The sequence below is a fragment of the Equus caballus genome, chromosome 2 (genome assembly GCF_041296265.1).
Source record: "Equus caballus isolate H_3958 breed thoroughbred chromosome 2, TB-T2T, whole genome shotgun sequence".
In the NCBI taxonomy this organism is placed as follows: Eukaryota; Metazoa; Chordata; class Mammalia; order Perissodactyla; family Equidae; genus Equus; species Equus caballus.
In genome coordinates this window covers 15376970-15402193 of record NC_091685.1, presented here as the reverse complement: position 1 = coordinate 15402193, position 25224 = coordinate 15376970, and the positions used below count along the sequence as shown (strand labels likewise).

At 41.1% G+C, this 25224-nt stretch overlaps 1 long non-coding RNA gene across 2 annotated transcripts; it reads left to right on the top strand.

Moving 5' to 3' along the window:
- Positions 1-436: 436 nt before the first annotated feature.
- Positions 437-21756, top strand: LOC138923170 (uncharacterized). 2 transcript variants are annotated; one of them, XR_011436407.1, is made up of 6 exons: positions 504-754; positions 6180-6349; positions 6431-6517; positions 9043-9127; positions 14498-14596; positions 20533-21756. It is a non-coding gene; the product is annotated as an uncharacterized lncRNA (long non-coding RNA). The 2 variants fall into 2 exon arrangements; XR_011436406.1 differs by lacking the exon at positions 6180-6349 and having other exon boundaries at positions 437-754.
- The last annotated feature ends 3468 nt before the right edge of the window (positions 21757-25224 follow it).

The following is a 25224-nucleotide window of genomic DNA, read 5'->3' as shown; positions in this document are numbered from 1 at the left end:
TAAAACTTTCGAGGAACTCCGCGGAAAGGAACACGTGAAGGCTCTTGGTATCCAATAAAATGCAACAGAAACACGAGGTGATTATAATAAAGAAAATTACTGGAATGCCTATGATTGCGGCTGGCGGGCTCTAAGTCCAGTTGCTCCGTCAGGCTGACTGCTCAGCCCTTGGCAAGACGTGTGCTCCAACAGCCCGGCTCTAGTGCCCGCGGGCCTTGAGGCGGAACCCACGTGAACTCCGGGGAGATTCTCCCCACCCTTAGGTACACCTCTCAGCATCCCGGGCTTCATCTCCGCAGCCTGCGTCGCCTAACCTTTATCTCGGGGAGTCTGCGCTGGGTGTCCTGGGACTTGGAGTCCGTAAGGGTGCCAGTCTTTCGTCGGGGACCGTGGAAAGGACTACATCTCCCGGTTTGCCAAGCAGCTCTTCTCCCTCACCGACCCACACAGCCGCCAATGGACACAGCGGACTCTCCAGGGGCGGGAGCTCGCTGGCCAATCCCGGCAGAGGAGAGAGAGAGAGAGGCCGTCTGGCGGCTGGATTTTGTGGTCCTGAGTCCAGGAGTAGAGCCGGGAATCGCCAGGCTGAGCGCCGAGGATGCTTTCCACGTTGGCGGGAACGGCCTGGCGATGCGACCCGGCGACCCTGCCCTGCCCTTCCAGGGTGGCCCTGCCTCCTCCGCGGGGCGCGCCTCTTTCCTCGGCCCGAGCGTGGTGCGGCCGTCTCTTCTCCGCAGCGCTGCGGAGCGGACCGGTAGGGTCGGCGCCGGTTGGCCCGGCCTCGGTCCCTGACCCTCGGACAGTGTCTAAGTGACCCGCTCCTCCGCGGGCCAGCCTGGTGTTGGTCGCTGTGGCGGGTGGGGTGATGCCGAGGGCGGGCGAGGGAGTAGGCCGTGCAGTGTCCTCTTTTGCTAGACGGGAGAAGGGTGCGTTTTTATAGACCCTAGTTAACTCCTCTTGTGTGATTCAGAGTCTCATCCGCTCATCTCACTCACATCATCCTCAGTTCCTTCGGCAGCAAATTGGAAATCACAATCACTTCAGGCTTTTGCATCAGATTTAGAGAGATGTTAGTGCCAGGGGCGTTGCTTATGTCCTCATATCTAGTCCCCATACTTTGAAGGTGCCCTGCAGTTTCCATGTCCTTTGCTTTTCGTGTTCTCTCCATGACCCTGTGAAGCAGGGGTGATTACTTCCATTTAATTATAGGGCGACCGTGACTGTCATTGAAAGAAGTGAGCCTAGAACGTGCTGCTCCCTCAGTTCTCTATCAGGGGCATTTCCTATTACTTGTGCTCTCTCCCAGGAAACTGCAGAAAGGGAGACACTGGTTTGGGAAGATGATTTGGAAGGAGAGGAATTTAAGCTACACCTTGGAAGGTGAAGAGGCAGAGAACATTCCTTGGAATAGGGAATAGCAAGATGAAGGACTTAAGGATTTGTTTGCTACGTGCGGCGGTTTGATGAAAGTGGCTTGAAGAAAGACTATAGTGGTAATTGGAAAATTTGTGCTCCTGGGTAGATGGGCTGAGACAGAGTAGGACAGACCTGGAAAGCTAGGCAAAGGGAGTTTGGATTTAATGTGATGGTAAGCAAGGAGCCGTTTAAGATTTTGAGCAGAGCTCTGCTTTGACAAAAGCAAAGCATTAGCAATATTAGTTTGATAACTGTAGGACGAATCCAGCCTCTGTATCTCGTCCCTTTGGCTTTAACCTCTTCCTCCCCAAACCCAACGACCCTAATTCTTGAGAGCAGAGGTTCTCTGTGTTTAAGAGACACAGAACCCTTTGAGAGTATGAGGAAAATCCAGGACCTTTTCCTCGGAAAAACATAAACTCCAGATATTTCACAGATTCCCTAAAGCTCATCCATGGATCCCTGGATGGTTTTCAATTTTAAGAGCTAGTGGATTTTGCAAGATTGAAATGGCTGCTATATTTTGAAGGTTAGCTATTGATCAGGCGATATGTTTGTTGTGTAAGTGAGTGGATTGCAGTCATAGCTCAGTATAATTTTTTCATCTTGCATTCTTATTTAATGTTGTATAACTATTTTCCATGTTATTGCATTGTCTTTTAAAATAAAATTTTAGTTACTGCTTAATATTCCATTGATTAGACTTTGTAGTTGTTTATCCAGATGGCCTTTAACTTTTCATATTATACTCTGGGCATCAAACATCTTATTAGTGCAAATAACTTTTCCGTTATTTTGGATTACTATGATGGGATAAATTCCCAGGAGAGGTCAAAGTATTTAAGCATTTTACTTGACAGGTGGTGTCAAATTGCTCTCTGAAAGAAAGGGCCGATTTAGCCTGTCACTATTAGAAAAAAAAAATGTTACTGTTATTTGCTTTTCTTTGATTGCCACTGTTAGTATTTTTTCCATATGTTTATTTACGGATTTGCTGATTTTATTGGAAATTGTTCATGTGAAACTTAATTATAAAAAGGCAAACATCTATTTCCATCAAAAAGTCTCAGTTGATAATAGTATCTTTAGAAAGTAAGAGAGCTCATTTCTAAATGTGGTGAAGTCAATATCCCCACCTAGAGAAAAGTTATGTATGATGTTGGTAAAGAACTTTATTGCCTGGGTCAGGATTAGGATATGTGAATTCATGTTTGTTATTTAGGATGCTGGAGTGAATTTTTATTTATTGTGTTATCTATCCATTTCAGACCCTTCTGTAAAAGATTGCCTTCTCATAGATGTATCAGAGGATATTTCCAGATACAGAAAGTAGGAAATGAAGATTTGACCCAAATTCCCTAACTAGCTCTGGGAAGGATGTGCTTAGAGCAAGCATTGGCTGTTTCAAACCAGTCGTGAAAACACTAAGCAGCTCAAATGGTCATAAATCAGCATGTCCCAGAAATTCATAGCAACATCTTATTTCCACATCAAGACTAGGAAATTTAGCCTCTGAATTTTTTTTTTTTAAGATTTAAAAAATTTTTTTCCTTTTTCTCCCCAAAGCCCCCCGGTACATAGTTGTATATTCTTCGTTGTGGGTCCTTCTAGTTGTGGCATGTGGGACGCTGCCTCAGCGTGGCTTGATGAGCAGTGCCATGTCCATGCCCAGGACTCGAGCCGCCTGCAGTGGAGCATGAGAACTTAACCACTCGGCCACGGGGCCAGCCCCCAGCCTCTGAATCTTTAAAGCTAAAAAAGATGTAACCAATCCCTTTCCAGAGCAGGAAAGTGAGTTTTTCTTTTGAAAGTTTTTCAAACTCAGGGTTCCTAGCTGTGGGTCTTTGGGGCAACAATCTAATCCCTCTTTGCCTTAGTTTCTTTGTAAAATGAAGATAACAATAGCACCTACCTCATAGAGTTGTTGTGAGAATTGATCTGCATCAAGTGCTTAGTCCCTGGCACCATGCGGGCGTTAGCTATTAACACTATTCTTGTAACTATTAGGTTAGAATTAAAATTAGATTAGAATTAAAATTTTAATATTTTAAAATAAATTCTGCTAGTGTTTACCTTTAGAAAAAATCTAGAAAATTATACATTAAAAAAATCAATATTGAGGAAAAACTTGATAAAGGAGGGTGAAGAAAATTATATTGTCCATATTATAATCAGAGAAGTGCTACCCATGGTGTGTGTGTGTGTGTGTGTGTGTGTGTATGTATTGTGTGGTAAGTTGGTTGAGTCTTGGGTTCCAGGTTCTTAAGAAATTTTTTTCTTTCTATTGTGCCAAGCCAATTGGAAAACTTATATAAAAGAGATATTGTTTATAATAATATCAAAATACATAGGAATAACTAACAAAAAAAATCAGTATTAGTAGATGAGCTCCTTGACACTTAGGGTTTTTCCTTTGAGGCTGTGTTTATGCAGTTGTGATCGTATTCCCCTGAGGACTTTTGTCAATGACCCCCAAATACAGATAGGATAAAATCTTAGTGCCTTCATGATCTGAGCCTGCTCATGTCTAGCCTTGTACAGAATAGTCAAGGGAGTGAGTGATGAGAAGTGAAGCTGAGAAGGTAAAAGGGTCTTATATACTACTAAGAAGTTTAGACTTTATCCTGAGGGCAGTGGGGTCCATAGAAGGATTTTTAAGTGGGGAATCACAGTCAGATTCTAGAAAAGTCACATTGGTAATAGTGTGGAATATTAAGTAGGTGAATAACTGTGGATATAGGAGACCAATTAGAAGGCTGTTTCAGTAGTCCAAGAGAGATCAAATAAAGATGTGTAGATATCATTTATTGCTATATATTATCTTAATACTTTGTGAACATTGTCTTGTTTAATGCTGTCAATAACCTTATGAGATTAGTGTTATCTTCGTTTTACATATTAGGAAAAATTTAAATCAGGTAAGCAATTTGCTAAAGGCCACCCAGATTATGATTCAGGAGGTGGATTGCCAACCTGGTTTGCCTAATTTCAAAGCCCTTGCTCTTGACCAGTAATCTATAACATTGTTCTACTGACATGAATTATGATAGGGGCAATGGGGATGGAAGGAAGAGGCTAAAAATGAAGAGATATTAAGGAGGAAGCATCAGCAAGACTTGGTGATTGTTGAGATGTAGGATCTGAGGGAAAGGGAGGAGCTGAAGTTGACATCCAGGCGTCAGAGTGGGGCAGAGGTGGGGGGAATCCCATTCCTACTTGTTTCTATGTGGAGGAACTTTTAAAGAGAAGGCCTCCTGACCTGTCTCTGCTTCCTCATTCATTTCTCCTTCAAGGAAAGGAAAAATGATTTAACTAGTGAGTTTGGTAAAGGAGCTGAGCTGCGTGGTTCAGCCTCTTCCTCTTTTCTCTTTGGGTTCAGTCTACTCTTCCATGTCATCAGTTATTTTGGGGTAGGCCACCAAATGGAGGCCTGAAGAACCCTAGGGTATCTTTGACTGCTTGGGTGTACAGTTAAGACAAACTTTGCTGCAAGTAGCAGAAATCCAAAATAACATGTATTTAAGTAGGTTAGAATTTTTTTCTTACATAATGTCCAGTGGCAGGCAGTACAAGGCTAGTATGATGACTTTGACACCCCAAAGTCCTTGAGGACCCTGTTGTTTCCTGCTTATTGCTCAGTTATACCTAGAGTCCAGGGTGCTATACGAACGTAAAACTAACAGATTCTAGCCATCACAATCTGTGTTCTAGGCAGCAGGATGGAGGAAGGGATGAAAGATGGATAAAAAAGGCACAAAGGGAAAATGTTAGGGAAGTTTTCCTTGAAGCTGCCTTACAGAACTTCTGCTTGTATCTCATTGGCCCGTATACGTAGCTACAAGGAAAACTAGGAAACGTAATGTTTATTCCAAGAAGCCATTTCCTCAACCAAAAATTGTGAAGTGTATTAAAGTGAAAGAGAGAACAGATATTAGGGAACAGTCAGCAGCCTCTGCTGCGGCGGGGGTCAGTCTGCTTAATTCGGGTGAAGTGTTAACCAGCTCACTGCCCCCAGGTCTGAACCCTGTCCTCCAACCTAACTTTTATCATTAGAAAACCTGGCATTTGATCTCCATCTCTCTTACTCTATTTCTCGGTATTCCCAGCCTGTTCACTGGAGGTTGGTATTTGAAGTAAGACTCCTTTTTTTCACCCCTAAACCCACTTTTTTTTTTTTAAAGATTTTATTTTTTCCTTTTTCTCCCCAAAGCCCCCCGGTACATAGTTGTGTATTCTTCGTTGTGGGTTCTTCTAGTTGTGGCATGTGGGACGCTGCCTCAGCGTGGTCTGATGAGCAGTGTCGTGTCCGCGCCCAGGATTCGAACCAACGAAACACTGGGCCACCTGCAGCGGAGCGCGCGAACTTAACCACTCGGCCATGGAGCCAGCCCCCCCAAACCCACTTTTATAATCAATTTTGCCAATAAGATAAGCTATCCCTCTTCTTTTGAGGAGGAGTGGGTAGGGGGTTAAGAGAGGGGCATAAGTTGCCTTCCTATTCTCCCATCCCTACCCTCCAACTAATATTATTGGTAGCAGTTGCTTGTTCAACTTACTCTAATTTAACCTACAATATCAAGAACATCTGAATTCATAACAACTTTTTCATAGCTAAAACCTTCATAATACGCTTTTTTTATGTCCCCAAATATAATTTTAAAGTAACAAACCTACTATAATTTATTGGAGACTTCCAAATAGAGCTCTTAGTCTTCATGTTTTGTTCCTTGCCCCTTTCTCATTCTGACTTTGCTATTTCTCAGATCCTCTCTGATGTTGAAGCTTGTCTGAATACCTGCTTCTTGGGACAGTGTGTAACTGGTCTTGTTTCTGCTGGCTTCCTGTTAAATTTCACTTTCTAGAAAGCCTTATATATTTCTGTAAGCCTCTCAACATTGAAGGGGATTTGACTCATTGATTGATGGTTAATTAGGTGAGTTGTAGGCCTTTGAGACTGGCTGGCTCTGAAAGCTTTCTCCCACTTTAATTCTGCCCTGTTTCTCTCTCTTGCCAGGTCCTTTGAAGGGAAGCTATCCTCTAGAGCCTGAAGGTGAAGAGAGGGAATTCTTTGGATTCCACATTGCTCTATTTCTGGATACTGGTGAGTGCAGAGTTCAGAGTGACCATGGTCCTGAACTCTCAGGGCCCGGTCCACCAGGAACAGGAGAAGCGACCAATAGTAACATTAGAAGAGGGCTCAAATTGGAAATGGGAATCTGTCCTGCAAGGGCATGGCCTCAGCCCTGAGATTTCTTACCAGTCTGGTAAACAGTTCCACTACCAGGAGAGGCAAGGACCCCAGGTAGCTCTCAGTCAACTCCAGGAGCTCTGCTGTCCGTGGCTAAGGGCTGAGATGCACACCAGAGAACAGCCACTTACTGTGCTGCCAGGGGTAATTCATAGCCGTCTACAGGAACATTGTCCAGAAAGTGGCAAACAAGTGGTGAGAGTGGTGGAGATGTTCTCAGGAGAGCGGTAAGAAGAGAGGGCCATTAGTGGTAGGAGAGAGAGTTCTCCATAGGCTGCATTTAGAATTGAGGGTGAAGCCTGGGGTCACTAAAACTGATATCAGTAATATATGTTTTTCTGTGAAGGTAAAATGTCAGCATTGATATTCATTCATCCAAGTTTTTGAGTGCCTACCATGTGTTAGGCATTGGGGATATAAAGATAATCAAGAGACGTGATGCATACCCGTGTGAAATTTATGGTACAGAAGGGGAGACAGACATTAAACAGTTTCACAAGTAAGTGAGTATAGTTTGGATTATGAAAGACAAGTACAGAATGCTATGGGAGCTTAGACTGTTGGGTTTTGAGAGAGCTCAATAAGCAACACCTCTCTTTTTCCCACCTAAGTTTAGAATCAAGACACATAGTAGTCAGGCAGATAAAGATCAAAATGTCAGTTCTGTTACTGACCAACTGACTTGCTAACATCAACTGGTTTACCATGTCAGGAAAAGGCTTTTCTAAGTGAGGTTGAAGTTGAGACTTGAAAGATAAGTAAGCATTAGCTAGGCATATGGGAGGGGAGAGATGGAAGTGGAGAATGAACATTCTAGTCAGTGGAAACAGCCTTAAGGTGGGACGAAGCATAGTATCTGCAAGGAACTGAAAGAATGCTTTATGGATGAAGTAGATAGAGGGAGGGGGAAAACGGTTTGAGATGAAGCTGCAGATTTAGTAATTTAGTCTCGGGCTAAATTATGCTTTATCCTAAGAATTACTACAGGATAGTGAACGTTTTAAGCAAAGAAGTGACATTCAGTTTTGTGTTTTAAGAAGATCAATTTGTTGTGTGGAAAATAGGCTGTTGTGGAGCAAGAAAGGATACAGGGAGACCAGTTAGGAAGTTATCGCAGTAGCCCAGGAGAGAGGTGACCGTGACCCCAACGAGGGTAGTTGCAGTAGTCTCACTAGGACTTGGTGATTGACGAGATTTAGGGGAGGGGATTAAGGATGCTTCCCAGATAGCCAACTTGAGTACCATTTACCAAGAGACAAAAGACTAGAGGGAGAGGTAGCTTTGATAGAAAGCTGTCAGTTTTTGATATTTTGAGTTTTAAAGGCCTATGAGGCACTTGAATGGGATGTCAAGCAGTTGGATTTTGTCTTTGAAGCTGAGAAGAAAGGTCTGGCTGGTGATATAGATTGGGAAGTTATTATAATTAAAGCTACAGGAGTGATGAGATTGCCTAGACAGAGAGTGTAGAGAGAGATGAGAAGAGAACCTAACACTGGTCCCCAGGAAATCCAATATCTAAAGAGCCTGTTGAATCAGGAGCAGCTGGCAAAGGAGCCTGAGGAGGAGCATTATTTGATGTGGAAGGTCTAGGCTTGGGTTCCTGCAGTCTATAGAAGGGAGAACTCAAGGTCTGGTGCCTCAGGCACAGCAGATCCCAGCCTCCACTGTGGGAGTACAATGCTGGCACAGGGCTGAAGTCTGACAGTCTCTCTCTCCTCTCATGGCTCAGCCAGGTCCTCAGGTCTCAGCCTCCCTACAAGAGGAAAATATGGAGGGCAGCCATATTTGTTATGGTCAGGACTCAGGTGAGCTAGAATCCTCTTGCCCCTCTAACATCTTTTCTATTTGTGACTTGGGCCTTCCCTTCTCTTCTGCTTTTCCCAGGTGGTTCCTACCCGGGCTGATGGAGCCCCCTGGGTTTTTAAATTGTTTTTACTGCCATTTCCACTATCTTTATTTCCGCTGTTCCTGAAACACCGACCATGTGCATGGATAGCAGATGCTTCGTTACATTGCATCTCTGCTGAGTTCTGCTCACGTTGGAGAGCACATTACACAGAGAGTCAGAAAGACATAGGTTGGAATCCCGGCTTTGCCATGACAGGGCTGAGTGACCTTCTTCACTTAATCTCAGTTTCCTCATCAGTTAGGCTTATGTGTGACTACCCTGCTTACTTCACAGAATTTTTTTGTAAAGAGTAGAGGAGTTGATGTGTGTGACTTTATTTTCTAAAGCTCTAAACTCTATATAAATGTAAGATGGTATTGTTATGGTTATTATTTTGATGATGTTATTACTTGATTTGCCTTTTGCAACCCTAAGTCTTTGAGTCATTGTACAAATCACTGATATTTAATGGTATGTTTCTCTTTTCTAGGAAGAGTGGAAGTATCTGGATCTTGCTCAGAGGGAGCTTTGTAGGGATGTGCTGCCTGAGAATTACGGGAACATAGTTTCTCTGGGTAAGGACTCGTTTCCCTCTCTAATTAAGAACTGTAAGATTTCTTATAAGTTGTGTTCCATGAGGCTGGGCATATCGGTCCTTGAGAGACTTAATGATACAAGAGGGAACATTCTGAACCCTGTCTCTGACAGAAGAGTTTTAGTATCCTATACTTATAATTTACTTTTCATCTGCAGGCCTTACTAAGATAGGAGAGAGAAAACTATCTAATAGTCAAATTATTTTTACACACCTTTTATCAGGACCCGTCACTTTCACTGAACTGCCTGCCTTTATTAAAGTCATTTGTGCCCAAGAATGGATGATTTATATCATACTTGCTTTTCACAACAAGAATAGGCTAATGCTAGAATATTGTTTAAATTAGAGTGGGGTTTTTAAAAATGGGCTGAGGCACTTACTTAAATTAGCAAATAGTTTCCTTTTATAAGAGGATTATAGATAGTACCTTGATTGGTGAATTTGCTAGATTCCTTCCTGCCTGTCATCCATCAGCTAAATTGTGTCAGAATAAATGCAAAGAAATACTAGTATGGTTTTAATTATAACCTTCTGGTGCTATGAAGGCAAGTGCGGAGATCTCAGTCAGAGATCTAAAGGTTCCTTTAAAAGACTTAATTGAAGGTAGTAGCCTTGTTGCCTCTATTTAGTTGAGAGAATTTCAGAGTGGATGTTAATTCCGTCTGAAAATTTGTTTTAAGACTCTTTTCCTTGCACCACCTTTTCTACTTCTATTAGTTTAATTCTTTTTGGCTTTTTCCTATTTGTTTTCTATAATTTGATCTAAGTCTCTGATCCTCTGCTCTGAAGTCCTTTAAAAAAGTAAATGTTGGGCCCGGCCCCGTGGCCGAGTGGTTAAGTTCACATTCTCCGCTTTGGGGGCCTGGGGTTTTGCCGGTTCAGATCCTGGGCACAGACGTGGCACCGCTCATCAAGCCATGCTGAGGTGGCGTCCCACATGCCACAACTAGAAGGACCTGCAACTAGAATGTACAACTATGTACTGGGGAGCTTTGGAGAGAAAGAAAAGAAAGAAAGAAAAAAGAAGATTGGCAACAGATGTTAGCTGAGGTGCCAATCTTTAAATAAATAAATAAATAAATAAATAAATAAATGTTGTTTGCCTTTGCATTCACACAGATCTCACCTTTAATTTATTGCAAATAGCCTGTTTTCAAAAGGAAAGTTTCTATGTCTTTTTGTGTTTATTGTGCAAACAATAAGCTTTGCTTTCTTTAATCTCTCCTCTGTGGATAGTGAGTTCTCCTCTGTTCTCCTAGAACCCTGATCTGAAATGTCTTGGTTAATGTACAGGTCACAGGAGACTTTCTCCAGAATTTGTTTTTCTAACTGAGTCATCCTGATTGTGTCAGGCCTCGTAACAGTGAAATAACTTGAGAACCAGTCCTCTTCTTCGGAAAAGGCTTTGCTTGGCTGGTGCTGAGCCACTGACTGGTTTTATCCAGGGTTCATCTTGGTCCGTGGCCTCAGGTGGTAGAATTCTCTGTCCTGGAGCTTCAGCTCAGTCCTGACATCAGAAGGCCATACCAGAGAGTAAGAGTGGATGGGCTGGGCTGGGCCCCAAAGTTGGTGAGTCTGTGTGTGATCTTTTGGGTGATCCTAATGAAATTGGACTGCAATTAAGAACAAACTGTCAGGTTTATGTGCACATTATTTTATGTACTGCTAAGAAAAAAATATGCCAATTAAACTATAATACAGTGCTTTCTTATTACATTGAACTTTTATTGAATAGGTACTGAAAGAGTTCTCTTAGGGTTTTATCATGTATCACTCCTGCGCACCAGCATGGTCAAGGGATAGATTGCTTATCATTTGTGTGGCTGTGGTCCCTCTCCCCACTTCTTTTCTGTCTTCCTTTGTTTTTTTAGAGCCAGATTTAGATCATACCAGGTCATAACTGAGAGGCAGATCTTATTCTGTGCTCAGGTAAAACAACTGGAACTCAAGAGGAACTTAGGTTCATACCTCTTTTTGAATTTCTTCAGAGACTTTGGGGTTTCCTATTCCGTACACATCTAATTCCAGCAGAGGCCATTTATTCAACCATCCATCCGTCCATGTATCAATCCATCCGTCCATCCATCCATCCATCCTTCAGGCATTTATTAAGATTTAGGTCACTGAATTTGGTTCTGTGGCTATAAAGATGAATAAGCAATTCTGTCCCTTTCACAGAATTTGACCTGTGCCAGGATTATTCTCTCTGCTTTTACATGGTGCCAAAATTTTGCCCCACTTAAAAAAAAATTTTTGGGTGAGGAAGATTGGCCCTGAGCCAACATCTGTTGCCAGTCTTCCTCTATTTTGTATGTGGGACACTGCCACAACACGGCTTGATGAGTAGTTTGTAGGTCTGTGCCTGGGATCCAAACCTGCGAACCCCAGGCCACCAAAGCAGAGTGGGCAAACTTAACCACTATGCCACAAGGCTGGCCCCTCCCCTCACTTTTTGATCAAAAAGCAGAGGAAAAATTTTGCTTGAGCTCCAAGTTAGAGTTTCTGAAACTTGAAGTGAAACTCTTAGGCCACAAATGGTATTCGATCTTTCTATTCCTTATGGATATTTTGATGTAGAACAAGGTAAGAGGAGAGCTCTTGGTCTATGTTTTACTTCACACCAACTTCACAGCCTCTCTGGGAAGCTCAAGGTAGGACTTCAGCTCTGGAAAAGGATGGGATCATTAATTTTCCATTCATCTTCCTGTCGTAATGTCTAATATTTGAACAACCGCATTTTGTATATTGTTTTGAAACCATATCTTCTAGGAGCTAAGGCAGGATGGCACACTTTACTATTCATGGAAATGCAAATAGGGATAGCCAAATACTGTGCCAACTTATGTTGGGCATTTAAAAATTAGTTTGAATTACTTGTTTTTGTTTTTCTTGTTTGGTAGGTGGATTTGGCAGAAGAGATAAAGATTTTGGAGGGGGAAGATGAAATCCAGTTGTTCCATCCTCATTAGGAAATGCTTTGTACATGAAGGGGGTGTGGAGGAGGATTTCAGATGAGTGGGAATTGATGAAATTTCCTGTTGCCAAGCCTCTTACCCTTGGCTGCCTTTACTGTTTTCTGGGTAAAGTTTGCCCACTGTGTTAATTCTTCTTAACCAGGATTTCCATCAAATGCCTGGAGAGGTTTTCCAACCTCTGCTCCAGAGGTTTTAATTTGAGAGAAGTATGTGTATTTTGAAAAAGTTCCCTGTGGACTTTGGGAGCTCATCCTGACCATTGGTCCCTGAGATCATGGGCCAGAGGAAACCCTTAATTTCTCTTTGCCTCAAACTCAGCAAAGGAGAAGAATAAAAATACGGGACAGAAGCAGGATCAGTGCAGGGTTAATAATGACTTAGAGCCTTCTTCCTTTTTGGTCCTTCTTACTAGACTCAGAATCCACCCACCTGGATGGCCCGGGTTCTGTATTGCTGTGAGCATGTTTGAGAGGTACTAATGAATATATTTTGCTGCTTTTATCTGGACAGGCAAGCATTTGGGATTGCTCCCAAAACGTGGTTTTAAATGAGTTTGGTTTGTTTGTTTTTGCTTTGTTTTGTTTTGTTTTTATTTCAACCTGCTAAGACCCTTGGGCTTCCCTAGATTGGATCAAGAACAACTTGGTTTTTTCACCAATCTGAAGTTTACCTTTCCAAATGATATCCATCCATCCAACACACAGTTTTTGAACACCCGCTGTTCGATAAATAGACCAGTTACTATACTGAAGGAACTGTAGCTGGCATTCCTTATAGACAGTATAGGAACATACTTCTCAGATTTGGGGCAGTTGAAACCGTAGGGAAACGCAGCAGCATGTGATGGTGCCTCTTCCTGGCCAGAATATATTTATATATAAGAAAAACATGTTAAGGTAGATTTCCAAATTTGTGCAAAATTCTAAGAGAAAAGATTTTATGAGCATTTTATTGTTTATAGCAGGCTGCTTTCATCTCTTTCCCCAGACCCTTCATAGGAGTACCTGAACATGTACATTTTAGGGGTATTTCAGTGGAAAACTTTGAGAAGCACTGAATAGTGAGAGAGAGAGAAAGTGAAAGAGTGAGTGAGAGAGAGGTTTGATTTTTCAGACAATCTTGTTTTAACTTCTTACCCCCCATTGACTATCACAGCAACAGGCCTTTAGAACCCCACATCTAAGGCTGCTCCCCTGTGGGAACAAGGGGAAGAGCCAGGCTCTTGGAGTCCCAGAGTTCCCATGAGGAGGAGATGCCAAGCAAGACACACAGATGAGGGTCGGTCAGGGTAATTCCAGTCAAGGAGTGAAGGCTTGAGACTTTAACTCAGCTGATAAACCTTCAAATAGAAACTCTAACAATAATTACATAACTAATTTTGTGATTTGGGGATCCTAGGCTACTTCTTTAGTTAAAGTGTGATGAATTGAGATAGATGGCTTTTTGTATCTTTGGACTGCTGTGCTGTCCTTGTACCATATGCAAAAACTTTTCTGCTTGAATGACATACAAAATGATTTTTTCCCCTAGCACTTTATTTATTCTTATTTAGGGAAACTTGGTGAGGGGCAAAGAAGATTGGATCCCAGGCCTGTGTTCGAGTCCTTGGGCTGACTCTTGATGAATGGGTGTGAAGTGCCTGCTCTGTGTGAGGGGTGTCTCTGGCTCCCTGGCCCCGTCAGCTCCAGAAGCTGATTTTATCTCTGGCTTCTGAAGTTTCAATAATAGGCAGTCAGGGAAGTTTGTTGAGTGACAGTGGCTGTGTATGTTACAGTACAAAAACATGTAAATGTAAACAGTGTGATTTCAGAAGATTTCTGGGGCTGCTTGGAGGGGTGAGTAAACTTGACAAGGTTTGGTGTATTCAGCTGGCTAGAGTTTGAAGGGATCTAGGCTATTCTTTCTGTTCTTTTTAAGCTCTAGCAGAATGTCCTTTTTCTTTAACTCTCTGGAATCTTAGCAGTCTTTGGGTATCTGAGAATTTCCCTTTCCTTATGGTCTTGATTTAGAAAGCAAATGTTCCTGAGAAAATGTCTTTAAGGATAATTTCAGTTTTTATTTAGTTTTTACATAGCTAGGTGCCACATCCTGTTCTTGGTGCTGGGGATATAATGGTGAGAAAAGCAACATGGCTCCTGCTCTCATAGAGCTGACAGTTTTCTGGGGGAAGATAGACATTACTTGAAGGTTTACAGCAGAAAAAAGTCCAAATTGTCTAAGGTGAAGTGTTTCATCCAAGACTAATCAGTGGAAATTTGAATCGCTTGGCATGCTCATTTGTCTCAGCTTATCCTTGGTCCTTGGGTCTAGAACCAGAGCTCTGGGAAAGTTGTATACCGTCAGTCATATCCTTCATCTTTCCCCATATGCAGGAATCCCATTTTCCAGAGCTGCACTTCTCTCCAGGCTGGAAGATGGAGGGGAATGCTGGGTCTCAAGAGAGGTGATGACCTCAAGAAAAATGTACCCCGGTAAGGGTTTGAAGAACAAACAGCCAGGAGGATGAGCTAACATTTCTGATTTTTAAAATGTGGTAAATTAGGGCAGTTTTTCCAGTGGTCTTTTGTACAAATATTCAAATTCCTTAAACCCTGGCAGCAGGCCTTGAGGTTTTCTGATTATGAGCTGCACCATGTAGCTTGCCCTAGGAGAATAACGTAAATGTATGCTTCTTTGGGTATTTTAGAACAAAGCTTTGATGAAATAAGAATAGAGCCCTGAGCAGAGGGCTGCCCTGGTTAGTACACTCAGTATAGGCTCTGGGGTCAGGCTGCTGGATTTGAACCCCACCTCTACCACTGATTAACTCTGTGATCCTGGGCAAGTTACTTAACTTCTCTGTGCTGTAGTTCATTTCTAAAAGTTAAGATCATAATGGTACCTATGTCATAGGGTTGTTGTAAGGATTAAATATGTTACCTATTTTATTGATTTTTCAATGCACATTTTTTCATGTTTTAAATATCTTTGAAAATGGAATATTTCTTGGAGTTGATGACAGCTTACAATCCTTGTTGTCCAGGCGGCAGTGGTGATCAATTCATTAATTGTGCATTTGTGAACATCAACATCTTAGGTATCAAAACTTACAGAATGGGCATCAGTGGGTTAGAAGAAAATCTAGGAGATGATAGTAGAGCGCTAGTTTAACTCCCAGGAATGAAATGGTTGTGGGAGGGATGGAGAAGATAGTAAATAGAATGTACTTAGCAACATTCCTGAAGAGGGAGCCTCAGTAAGCTATGTATACAGAATTGTAAAACTGAAGTCAAAGCCCAGCCCCAGATGGCTTTATTTCTTCAGGCACCTTTTAAGAAATGCTGTTTCCTAATGCTCGTAATGGTACAGAGGGCAATAAATTGTAAATTGTATGTAAATATGAAAATTGACAGCTCTGAGTCAAAATGTAGCTCAGAAGAGTCAGACCCTGAATATGAAGGAGTTTTAGGACCACCTTTACATATTCACTTCACAAATTTATTTCCTTTTAATATAGGCACAGGAGTAATATATATTAAAAATTTAAGAAAGCTCTTTCAATGCCTATTCAATAAAAATTCAATGTGATCAGAAAGCATTTGTTATAGTTTAAATGGCAGCGTTTTTTCTTTCTTAGTAGTACGTAAGATAACGATGCATCTGAAAATTGATGTCTTAGATTTAATGAAACAACAATATATAGAGGGCACTTAGGAGGGTGTCTGGTACATGGTAAATACTAAAAAATGAGCTGTTATTATTATCGTATCGTTTTGTTTCTGTTTCTGGAGAGGGAAGAAAGCCCCTATTTTGGGGGTTAGCTAAGTATAGGTGCGTCTGCTGTGATGCCACATACTGAAAAATCTCACATTGTACAAAATCGGGCACTGAGAATAACACTTTATGTGGAAAAATATGGTTGGGGCAGACCTCTCAAAACCATTGCAGCTTTGTAACAATGGCAATAACAAATGCAAAAATGATCCTAATGAAAAAACTATCATAGTTAAAAAGACGTGCCGACCTCCTAACGAATAAAGAAATTTCTCAATGAACTTAGGACTTCAGCCTACCAGGGCAGAGGTAACTTGATGAAAGGGATATAGAGAAACCACATAGGTTCTGAGTTATGAAGATAAGGGCAAAATGCACAAATGTTGGGGAAAACTTCATATCAGTTATTTCCATGACACAGCTGTGACCAAGAGGAAGGATGTGGGGCAAATGGATGTCATGTACAACATGGATCGTATACATTTACACCTTGGTTTGCCACATCCAGTCACATTAGTGACTTAAATTCAGATGCTGTTAGTTGGTGATGCAAAGCATTAACATTTTGGAAAAATTATGTATGAACTATTGCAACTTTTGCATAATAAAGGCATCATTCGCCTGTATGCTAGTCACATCAGAGACAGTTTGTGTTACAGAAAGGTGCTTTGGAGCAGAACAGACTGAACTTTACATTTTCCCCTAGTAACCTTGCCGAGTAGGTGCCATTCACATTTTACAGATAAGAAAATGAATTGAGCATCAGGAACTTACTTTGGGTCACATGGTTGGTAAGTGATGATAATGGTAGGAATCAAATCCAGGTCTTAATTCCAGAGCCCATGCTTTTTGTGCTTATATCACAAAGCCCGCTTCAAGGGGATCTCCCTTATTCTTCACATTGTCTTCCCATCGCAGAATAATTATTCCTCGTGCTGGATGAACTCTTAGCCGTGTTTCCTCTGGCTGAGGTTTTGGAATGTGACGAGTAAGCAGAAGCAAAAGATAGTTTTCCTTTAAGTATTTTCTAAAGTTGCTTGGTAAGTTTGGCTCTCATATTTCTGTCTTTAATTAGCAACTGAAGTGTCTGAGATTGTAAGGTCAGTGTTTGGGCAAAATGTGCCATGAGACCTGCTATAATTCAGGGTGTTAGATTTGCAGTTTGTATTTTGAAGAACTTTTAAAACTTGACTGCAGTTTTTAGATAAATTGTCACCAGATGGCAGCAAAATGCCTTGAGCTTACCATCTGAACTATGTAACATGTCTGATTGTTTATTGCCATGAATATTCCATTCATTTAGAGAAGCAAAGGGATAAAAAAATAATATCTTCTGTTAGACAACCAAATCTAAACAAAATTATTGCATCTTATACATAAATGTTATTCCAGAGCAAGCTTTTCAGATAAATGACTGAATTCTCATAATGATTTATTAAGAGCATATTATATGACAAGCATTTTGCTAAATACTATATTTACATTTATTGTTTTATTTTATAATTACAATGTCATAGTCTCTATTTTATTGATGTGGATTCTGAGGCTCAGATTTTCTATTTTATTTTTGTATCAGGCCAGCTCATTAAACATTCAGTTTCAATGCTTGTCCTGAATTTTTTTCTGTTAATTCTAAGAGTTTTCCTGGTTGATTGTCCTGTCTCAGATTTTCTGACTCTTCAGATTATCTGCATATAAGAGATGGTTTTGCCTCTTATTTTCCAGTATTTTCACATCCTGTTTCTTGTTCTTGACTTATTGTATTGGCTAGGATATCCAGCAAAAATACTGAGTAAAAGCAGTGATAGTAGATAATCTTCAAGAATGATATTTTTTGTGGTTTGGGGGGTACATATCAGGCTTACTTATATTTCTAGATGGCTAAGTATTTTTAAAAGAAATGAGTGTTGAGTTTTATAAAATGCTTTTTTTGACAGCCATTAAAGTGATTGTGGTTTTCTCTTTTCCTATAGTTGAGCCATCCTTGCATTCTAGTAGTGGTATAATGGTGATGATGTCAGTTAGATTGTAATCTTCTGTGATTTCATGTTTGGTTCCTGAGAGTTGTCATTTTCCTTCTGTTCTGCTGTGTTACTGTAGTTCTTCCCAGTATTTGATGAGCTGATCCTCTGCCAGCACATTTGTGGTAGTAATCCCCTTTTCTTACTTGGGTACAGCTCTGGTTACTTTGGTTTGAGCTGCTTCTGATTGTATTTGAGAGCCTGCACTTTCCACACTCCACTGCCTCTGCCAGAAGCATTGTCAGCACTCTCCTCGTGCTTCTTATGCTTCTGGGATTGCTGGTGCCTTGCTGCTTAGATGTTGCTGCAGTCTCTGGTGATGCCACTGGGGTCACCAGGGTCTTGTGTTCCACCACTGGCTCTCTGTGGGCTTGGATGCTGCTGTCCTGTGCACCACCTGCACTGCTGTTCCCAGGTTGTCTGGGGGTGCTAGTTGTACTGCTTCCAGGGGTACTGGGTTCATGGGTGTCACTGTCACTGGTGGGGGCACAGGGACCTAGGGACTTGTATGCAACCTCTGCTACTGGTGGAGCTGGCGTCAATGTTGCTGCCACTGGGGGCTGGGTCACCAGTTCAGCTGTGGTTCCTGATGCTTCTGGTCACAGATACCACCTGCCACTGCTTGAGCAGTGGATGAGCAGGGGATGTTTTTTCTGCTCCTGCCCCATCTACTCGTAGTTGTACAGGTTGGGCCACTGCTGCTGCTCCACTGACTGTCTCAGGTGGGGCTGCTGCCACTCTACAGGCATTGGCACATAGGCTGGGCTGCCCCCACCTCAACTCACAGTCATGCTGACTGCTGCATGAGGATCTGCTCCCTGGATCACTGCCACCGGGGGAGGGGGATAGGGCAAGTCCCATAGTTCCACTGCTTCCCCGGGGTCCAGTCTACCCACCTTCAGATGTACATCTGCATGGACCTCCAAGGCATCCTGTGGTGTTGTGAAGGGAATCCTTTTGTGGTCAATGGGTTCCATTTGGTTGTAACTAAGAAGGGAGAGACAAAGGGAACAACTCAGTCTGCCATGATGCTGATGTCACTCTGCGACATCTAGTTTTATTATCAGGGTTATAATTTTCTTGAAGCGTTAATCGGGAAGTGTTCTTTCTTTTTCTGCGCTCTCATTTTCACTTTTTCACTCCCCTAATTTTTCTCATTTTCACTTCCCTAATTTAGCTGGTATTTTCAATAATAATAACCATTTATTGAGCACTTACTTGGCTTAGCAACTATGTAAAACCCTTCATGTACATTAGTTTGTCCCTCACAGTTAAGAAATATATGTTATTCCTATTTGTTAGATTTTTAAAAAAAGGTTATATGTTCAAGGTTATACAGCTAATATATACAGATAAGGGTTTGAATCCAGGCTATCTGATTTCAGAGCCTGTGAATATTCATTTCTACTACACTTTCTTCCCTCTACCTCCCCTGTGCAATGATAGACTATACCTTTTCTGATTTCCCCATCTCATGACCACTATCCTTCATCCCTTCTCTTTGTACTGCCTATGCATTATAGTTTCCTCAGTTTTAAGGTTGTGAAACCTTTGTGGAGGTCAGAAACACTATGCTGTCAGTATCCTTTGACCCAGGAATTTCATTTCATGGATTAAACCTAAAAACCAAATTACACAATGGGAACAGTTTTCTATATAAAAAGGAATATATTGTGCCATTGTGTTTAAGGAAAATTAGAAACAATCTCTGTACCTATTGATAGGTGATTTTTTAAAATAAAATATAATCATTCCAAAGATAATATCTACCATCTATTATTATGCATTAGGCATTCTCAATATTTTTTAAGGCATTATTTCATGTAATTCTCACATTTATGGTAGATGTTATAATCTCCCTTTCACAGCTAAAGGAACTAAGGCTGAGAGATTAAATAATTTGCCCAAGGACTTACTGTTAGTAGATGATAGAGTTGGGATTTGAATTCATGACAGTCTGATTCCAAAGGAGATGCTGATAACCACTTTATTTTAATCCATGTAATAGAATACTAGGATGCAAATAGAAATAATGATGTAGATCTACATTTTAGACATGGAAAGATTCCCATTATATGTTGGGAGAAAAAGTAGATTATCAAATAGCATATATAGAGTGAATCTATATTGGTATTGTCTGTATCTTTCACAATAGGCATATTTTATTTTTATCATCAGAAAAAACCCCACTATTTTATTTTTTAAAAGAAATGTCTAAATCTTAAGGTATCCTGTGAGCAGAACCCTAAGGTAAGAAATCCTGTTAAAAAAAGAAGGCTAGAGCCAGCCCTGATGGCCTAGTGATTAAAGTTCAGCATGCTCTGCTTCGGCAGCCTGGGTTTGGCTCCTGGGCGCGGAACCACACCACTAGTCTGTTAGTAGCCATGCTGTGGTGGTGGCTCACAGAGAAGAACTAGAAAGACTTGTAACTAGAATATACAACTAGATACTGGGGCTTTGGGAAGGAAAAAAAAAAAGAGAGGAAGATTGGCAACAGATGTTAGCTCAGGGCGAATCTTTCCCAGCCAAAAGAAAAAAAGAAACTCAAAACCATTAGGGCACCTTAATCCTAATCCTGATCTTTCTCAGATAATGAAAAATAAGATAACTGCATTTTCTCTTCATTGTTTCAGATCTTCACATCAGAAGTGAGAAGGAAGACAGCAATATAGAAGAGAATGTTTTTGAAGAAGTGCTGCTTGATTATGCATTTTTAGCTTCTGTACAGTATTATCAAAAAAAAGACTTAGAAATTGAATGTCAAATAGCATTCCTGGAGCATTAACAGGGAAAATCCACCCCCCTCCCCACCAAAGAGGACAGTTTAAGGTCATTTCCAAGTCACGAGGGGTCTTGTATAAAGTATATGTGTTCTAGATGTGGAAGGAGTTTTACTCAGAGCTCACACTTTGTTAAGCATAGCTGATCCACACAGGAGAGAAATACTGTCCCTGCCCAGACTGTGGGAAAAGTGTCAGTAGCAGCTCAGATTTTATTAGACACCAACAGACTCACACTGGAGAGAAGCGCTATAAATGCCCTGACTGTGAGTGCTCCTTCAGTCAGAGCTCAGCCTTCAACAGCCATCAGAGGACACACACTGGTGAAAAGTTGTACCAGTGTGGAGAAGGTGGCAAGAGTTTCAGCGGGAGCTCCAACCTCACTACCCACCAGAGGACACACATGGGAGACAAGCCTTACAAGTGCTTATCTTGAATGTGGGGAGACCTTCAGCCAAAGTTCTAACCTGAGAGCCCACCAGGGTCTTCACATTGGGGAGAACCCGATGAGTATCAGGAGCGTGGGGAGAGCTTCAGCTACAGCTCTGACTTGCTCCGACACCAGAGGACGAGTACTGGCGAGAGGCCCCATCAGTGCTCAGGGTGTGGTAGGAGATTTAGTCACAGCTCCCAACTTGCAATGCATTGGAGGACCCACATAGGAGAGAAACCACATCATTGCTTCCAGCATGGAATACACTCCTGCCTCAGTTCACTTCCTTCCGCGCAGCAAAGAACCCACACTGGAGAAAGACCTTACAAGTGGTCAGTATGTGGGAAAAACTTTAGTTGGAGCTCAGTTCTCATCATTCATTGGAAAACCCTACTGGGGAGAGACCTTACAAATATCCCGCTTGTGAGAAGTGTTTCAGCAACAGTTCCAATCTTATTATCCATCAGAAAACTCATTCTCAGGAAAAACTGTTAATGTGGCCAATAGAGAAAGAGGTCTTGTAATGACTAGTGCTTTCATGGACCAGTTATAGGGCAGGCATCCTGATTGCTCTGTGGACAATGTTTCTCTCTCTAATGTGTCTTACCTATGTAAAACGTCTGCCCTCAATTATAACATTCAACTCTTTCTAAAGATAGCAGGTGTTTTCAATATGAAGTTGTTCCCTTGTTGATTAGAGGAGCCGGGAGACTTGCATTTGACTCTTGGTTTGGTTTTAACTGCCATCTGAAATTTCTCACACTCTCTCTCTGCGACACTTTAGTTTGCCTTTTTGAATATTTAGTGAAAGATTTCTATGTATACCGTGTTGTCCATGAGGTCTTTACCTCATTTTTCTTAATATATTTGTGGTAAGGTAGGGAACAGATCTTCAAAGCTAGGCTGGTGGGAAGCAGGGAAACCAGGATATCAGCCTTGAAGAAAAGGTGACGTTCCCAGGTTGAGTCTGGTGCCTCCCTCAGGGCAGCATAAATCTCACGGACAACAGCTTAGACGTTAATAGGTTGCTTTGTCCAGTTTTCTGGCTGGGCTAGAGGTAGATGACTTTCTCATTCCTATTTTCTACATTGAAATTAATTTCATACTTTTGTTCTGATGCTGCTGAATATTGAGTTGCTGCCCTGTGTGTGGAGTGGTACTAGATAGAGCAGGGTAGTTGTTTTGTGGAATTTAGTTAGCTTAGACTAGGTGAGCTGGCAGGAGACAGAGCTTGCTGGAGGCAAGGAATTATAGCTTCTGGGGAAGAATGCTGTCTCTTCAGAGCTACTTCATCCGTCCTTGCTAGAGGAAAATTTGCCCCTTCATCTGCATTGTCTTTATTTTACAAACCAGAAGTTGAAATATATAATCTGACACAGGGCTGAAGATTTGGAATTGAACTGTCCCAAGAGACCTTGAAGTATAGTTCTGGATTTCCTATTTCTTCATACAATATACCCAAATTGTTGGTTCTTGGAGCCTTAGAAATATTTGAGTTACGTATAATTCTGAAATGAAAACTGTTTTGCTGTTTCTGTTCACACCATCATGTTCTCTTAGATAGTATCCATATAAACATGCTCAGTATGATAGAAATGTAAGCAAGTATGTAATAAGATGTTTTAAATCCTGAATCTGTTTTAAGCCTGTGTCCACATATTCCAGCATTTATAAATTCTCAGTGTTATATAAATCAGAGCTAATACTCTTGCAAGTAGTGAGTAACTAAGTTAATGTAGAATACCATTTGAGCATTTATGATTCTCTGGGTTTAGCAACTTGATTTGTGAATTTTGCCTGTGACTTCATCCTCGTGACCAATTGCGTTGTTGTTGAGAATGTTTAAACAGGCACAGATTGAGGCTGATCCAAGGCTGTCTGACTTGGAAATCAGGTGTATGAATAGGACTGGTAATTGTCATGTTACCGTATGTTCCTCTGTGAACCTGAGCTCAAAATAAAGTTTGAAAAAAAATTTTGTTATTCATATTCATGATGTTGAAGCCTTAGCTCTCTGTTAAAGCTTTCAAGTTGCCTCTAGAGTTGTAAGGTTTGAATTCACATTTGTGAAAGTCACAGCATAATATCTCATATGCTGTTGAATGGCCCTGTCCCTCTTCCACACTCTCCCACACCAACGTGACACTGAAAACCTTTAGTACTTTCGATTTTTTTGTGTTTACTTCCTTATAGCTTTTTCTGGAACCCTCAAAAGATGTTCATCCATAGTGAGCTCAGCCATCTGCATAGAATCGTTGAAGACCACCAAGAAACAGAGCACATTGTCTCTACTCTCAGAGAGTTTGTACACGTGGTTAGGTTGATATACACACGGGAATATGTTACCATTTAATCAAAGCCCGTGTCAACTTGTATTGGGTGGTGGAAGATTCTTGACTCTTGGATTTTTGAGGGCAGGAACTGTCTTGTTCATCTGTGTTTGTGCCACTCCTAGCACAGAACTTGATAAGGTGGGTTCCAATGAATGTTAGTTGACTGATCCCTTTACGCCCTTTCCTTTTTTTTTTTTTGTAAAGATTTTAATTTTTTCCTTTTTCTCCCCAAAGCCCCCTGGTACATAGTTGTATATTTTAGTTGTGGATCCTTCTAGTTGTGGCATGTGGGATGCTGCCTCAGCATGGTTTGATGAGCAGTGCCGTGTCCACACCCAGGATTCGAACCGAGGAAACACTGGGCCGCCTGCATCGGAGCATGCAAACTTAACCTCTTGGCCACGGGGCCAGCCCCTACGCTCTTTCCTTTTTATTTTGGTTATACTCAGCAACTTTTACAAAGTCCAGTGAACCTTTGTTGCTCCACATCCTCTTCAGCACTTGGTATTTTTAAACTTTTAAATTGTACCTAATCTGGAGGGTGTGGTTTTAATTTCCATTTCCCTGATGACTGATGAAGTTAAGGATTTTTTCATGTTTACTGGAAAATTGTGTTTCTTATTTTATGATGTATTTGTTCAAGTCTCTTGCCCATGTTTTTACTGGGTTTTCTTTTTTGTATCATTTGTATGAGTTCTTTGTACATTCTCTATATGGGTCCTTTGTTATATGTATTTCAAGTATTGTCACTCCTCTGACTTGCCTTTTACTCTCTTGAGGACATCTTTAGATGAACAGAAGTTCTTACATTACCGCTGTCTAATTTATCAATGGTTAACGCTTTTTATTTTCTGCTTTTGAAATATTTCCCTACCCCAGTGAAATGCAGCTATTCTCTCATGTTACCTTCTAAAAACTTTATAATTTTGTCTGATATTGAATTTTTGTGTATGATGTGTGGCAGGAGTCAAGTTATTTCCCCAACACATGCCTACGTGTTTCAACTGCATTTATTGCAAAGACCATCCTTTCTCCACTCTTCTACAGTCATAAATTAAGCATCTTTCTGGGTTTTCTGTTTTATTCCACTAGTCTATTTGTCTATTCTGGTCCCAGTCCCACACTGTCTTAATTACTGTAGCTTTACATTAGGTCATGATATCCAGTAGAGTAAGTCTGCTCACCTTGTTTGTTTTCTTCAAGGGTGTGTTGGCTATTCCTGGCCCCTTGCTAATCCACATACATTTAGAATCAGCCTGCCAAATTACTTACATGCGTATGTGTGCACATGCACACAGTTTTGGGATTTGGAGGCCATTGACTAAAAATTAATTTGGGAGAAGTGACATCTTCACAAAAATAAGTCTTTTGATCTATGAACATTTACATATCCCTCCATTTTTTTTACATCTTTTTAAAGTCCTCTCAGTAATGTCTTATTCTTTTCTGTGTAAAGGTCTTACACAATTTTTGTCAGATTTATTCCTAGGTATTTGACATTTTTAATTCAATTTTAAAGTATGTCTTTTAAAAAATTCCATATTATAACTTTTTACTTGTATGGAAATATGACTAGTTTTTGTATGTTATATATTTCTAGCAACTGCAAATTCTAATAATTTTTCAGACTTTTATGTAAATAGTCATATCCAGAATATTGATAGTTTTATTTTTTCCTTACCAATCTTTATGTTTTTATTTCTGTTTATTGCCTTTCTGCACTGGTTAGGCTTTCCAGTACAATGTGTGCAGAAGCAGTGATGGTAGTGGATATTCTCA